Raw genomic sequence first — 4,092 nt, forward strand, 5'->3', positions numbered from 1 at the left:
TTTTTTCATTTTGTTCCCATTGGGCGTTATTATTATAAAACACTTATCACTGTCACACTGACGATAAGTAGATGCACCTCCCCTTGAAATCTGTGACGTCTATTATTGACCAAGCCCTATAAGATTCTTTTAGAGGTGGCTGGATTGATAAAACTTCTGGCTCTGATTTCTGGCTCTTGAGCCGTGAATAGTAATTTAACAAACATTTTTTGGCCCCTGTCCTCAAGTCAGTGCCAGATATTTATATTTACATGTTTTTATTTCTTGACACCTTAACTGTTGTACACAATGTATATGTAAGTTACTCAGTCAGCCTTGGCAGCCTGTATCTGCACCTAGACGATAGTTTACCCTCACATCCCTTTTATCTGCATTTTTATATTGTAGCCAATACCTTAGTTTTTATGCCTACATAGTTATTAATGTTACTATATGGCTTTTTATATTCTGTCTATTTTATTGCTTGTGTTTATGTTCACGTGCTTTTGTATTTGTTGTTTTTTTCTCTATATCGAAAATAATACTGGCTGATCATGAAACACTAATGTTGAATTAGAATATGATTATTAAATTATGAATAATCTTAAACAACTAAGTTATTCGACATCAGCTCATTATTTAACTCATATTCCTTCTATGTTTTGGGGCTTAAAGAACTTAAACACATTCATTTTGAAATGTGTCTTCAGTCCATTAATGTTGTTGTTTCAGTAGGTAGGACTTTAGTTAAATGGAAGATGTTTTTTTTTTTCATTCTTTTTGTTTCTCTTCTAAACCTGTTTATACCTGCAATATCAGACTGTTTTTCTGTCTTGAGGTGTTTGCTTTATAGTAGTTGTAACTTGTATTGATATAATAAATCTTTCTGTCACATCAGGGTGAAGCAGGATTAAGTGGTCTACCTGGGCGAGAGGGTGCTGAGGTAAATGTCACCATTCATGAACAAAATTAAGACACTATTAATTATTGTCTCTGTGGTTTGTTTATGCATGACATCTCATTAATTTTACTCACAGGGAAAACCAGGTTACAAAGGAGAGAAGGTATGTGATTTAGACAAATGACAATGATAACCTGTTAGTTTGTTGGAAACAATGCAAGTCTGTGCAGTACTTGTCTTTTCTACACAGGGTGAGAGGGGTGAGTGTGGCACTCCAGGAATCAAAGGAGACAGGGTACAACAGCACTGTTGACACCACACATACTGAATATTATGTTTCCACTTTAAAATTCCTGCTTACTGTACATGCTGTGTTTGGTCTCATGGTCTTTCTCCTACCTGTTTGATGTGCTTCAGGGTCCTGAGGGTCCAGGTGGAACAAGAGGACTTAGAGGTCTGCAGGTCAGTAATATTTCAGTAGTAAAATATGCCAATCATGTATTTTTACAGCTTGTCTTTGGTAGTTAACACATGATATTGTTTTAACAAGCAAACAAGAAACAGAAGAGATGTGTTTAACTTAAGACAGAGATAGTCAGGTGTGACATTCTAGACAAATACATAGGTGTGTATTGTTAAAAGCACTCACTGGACTGCTGTATGTGTAAGTAAAATTTTAAAAGGAAACGCTCTTTTACTACAGAAAATAGCCGTAGAAATCACCATATCATGTCAAACACCCATGCACACCGACATATCTTAATTTTTATGGATGTTTCTTTATTAATAACTGTACTGTATGTTGTTTCTGCGCAGGGGATACCAGGACCACATGGAGACCTTGGCCCAGAGGGTCCTCAGGGAAAGCAGGTCAGCCCCTTTTAGAGCAACTTTTACTTACCTCATCATGCACATCTGCTGTGACCTTTACATTTCCTTTATGATTAGCTTAAACTAGAGGTTGGAGCTTTACCACCCCAGTCTTTACTGTGCAGCACATGGGGCCTGTTTGTCTGCTAATAAACATGTGTGAACACAATGAGTCAAAGTCTTCCCCATCATTACTGTTATTCACCCGCATAGGGATGAGCCATCAGCAAAAAATCTCACTACAGGTTCATCTAATATTCTCCTTGTATCCTGTTTCTAAATACAGACTAGGAAGTGCCTACAGCATTGTCAGCTACTCAAACAAGACCTGCAATTAATAACATACAAGGAAAGTCGGTGTATGCTCAGTGTCTCGCCATGTAGGGACATGTACTGTAGGAAGCATTTGCAAAGATAAACAGGACTCCTAGTGGGTCCCTATGTAGTATAATGTGTGTATATGTCCCTAAAAAGACTGTAGGACCTTCTTTTTCACATATTAATTTTATATGTATATACTGCTACACAAAATACATATTTAAATGTGCAACTTAAGTGTGCCTCTTACTCCACAGTCCTCACAATCAAATGACCATGATTGAAAAAGTAAACTGTCACTCTAAAGTTAATCACTAAGGTTATAGTAAAATGTAGTAAAATGTACATATTCTGTTAAAACAAGCAGAATTATTAAATTGCGGCTATTTGGATTTTCTCCTTTAGTTTTTGAATAAAAGTTACTTTAAGACCAAGCTATTTTTTTTGTAATTTATTTAAACTTTGATGTAGTAAAAAGCCTCCAGCAGTTCTTTGTTAATTTGACACACTGTTGTTTGGGGTTTCTTGAACTGTGAGACACAACTGGAGCTCTTATCTGTCCTGACCTGCAGGATGAGATCAAATATCTCATTCACTACAAAGAGGATTTACAGCATTATTTTCAGCTTCAAAGCAGCATCTTATCTGCGTGTGTCCGTGTGTGTGTGTGTTTGTAGGTGTGTATGTGTATGCTTGTTTATATAGTACAATCAAATTCAGTTCTGGGTTTGGTAATACTTCTCAGGGGTGCAACTTAGTGTTTATTTGATAAATGAAAGACACCAAAAGTTTAAAAATAGAGAGCTTAAAGAGACAGAAAAGTCATGTCCTTTTGTCATATTATGCATGCTTTAAGTGCCACTTCACATTAGTGTTGCATGTAATTGCTGTATGTTTGTCATCACAGGGTGAACGTGGCCCACCTGGCCCTCCAGGAATTCAGGGGGAAACTGGTGTTGGACTTCCTGGACCAAAAGTAAATAGTGTTATGATTTATCTTCTGAATATCTCCCTATACTTTCTGATTGCATGTCTTTGGGTTTTTCCTTATTAAATAAAGTTAATTTATAAATCTGCAGGGTGACATCGGATTCCAGGGCCGACCAGGTCCTCCTGGCCCCCATGGTTTGGGTGAACCTGGCCTTCCTGTAAGTTAAGAAGAAACAGAGTCTGTTCTGTCCTGAAGTGTTTGATGTGTCTGTGTCTGTGATTTATATATGTGTGTTGTTTATAAGCAGTTGTGATCTAAGAAAGCCCACATAGGTGCTTTGACCTGAATCTGGGTGACATATTGTACACTCTGTTTACAGGGACCTCAAGGACCACAAGGTGTTACAGGGGAAAAAGGACCCCAGGGCGAGGGGTTTCCTGGACCAAAGGTATTATTTTGAGTCTATAAACAGAGAACTCATCAAAACAATGATAACATTGTCTAGATCAAAACTGGAACATACCACAACACTTTGCTAAAGTTCTCCATAGGGTAGACCAGAAAGACACAAGATGTTCTTCCAAAACAAAAACAAAAAATGACAAAGTCGACACCTGACACATCTGGTGTGTGGGATTTAGTGGCATCTAGTGGTGAGGTTGCATAACTGAAACTTCTGGTCAGGTTCTGGGCTACTGTAGAACAACATGGCAGACTTCATAGGAGAGGCCTGCTCGTATATAGATCAAAACAGCTCATTCTAAGGTAACGAAAACAAAACAGTTCTTATTTTCAGGTGATTACAAACTAATGAAAACCAGGCTATGAATATTATATTCCATATCTGTCGATAGATACCCCTAAATCCTACACACTCGAACTATAAAGGTATACTATGCAGGAATTGTCGGTTAATATTTGTAGACAGTACCACCAGTGAAAGTGAAAGCCAACCCCACATTCACTCGCTTGGTGTTACACTTCGCCTACACCTTTTATAAAGTACCAACCTCACCTGTTCGCTGTCTTCGACATTGTCCCAAACACAGCAAAATAAGAAGAAAGTAAGAAAATACAGGCAACGAGCAGAGTC

Source organism: Epinephelus moara, chromosome 7 (genome assembly GCF_006386435.1).
Source record: "Epinephelus moara isolate mb chromosome 7, YSFRI_EMoa_1.0, whole genome shotgun sequence".
NCBI lineage: Eukaryota > Metazoa > Chordata > Actinopteri > Perciformes > Serranidae > Epinephelus > Epinephelus moara.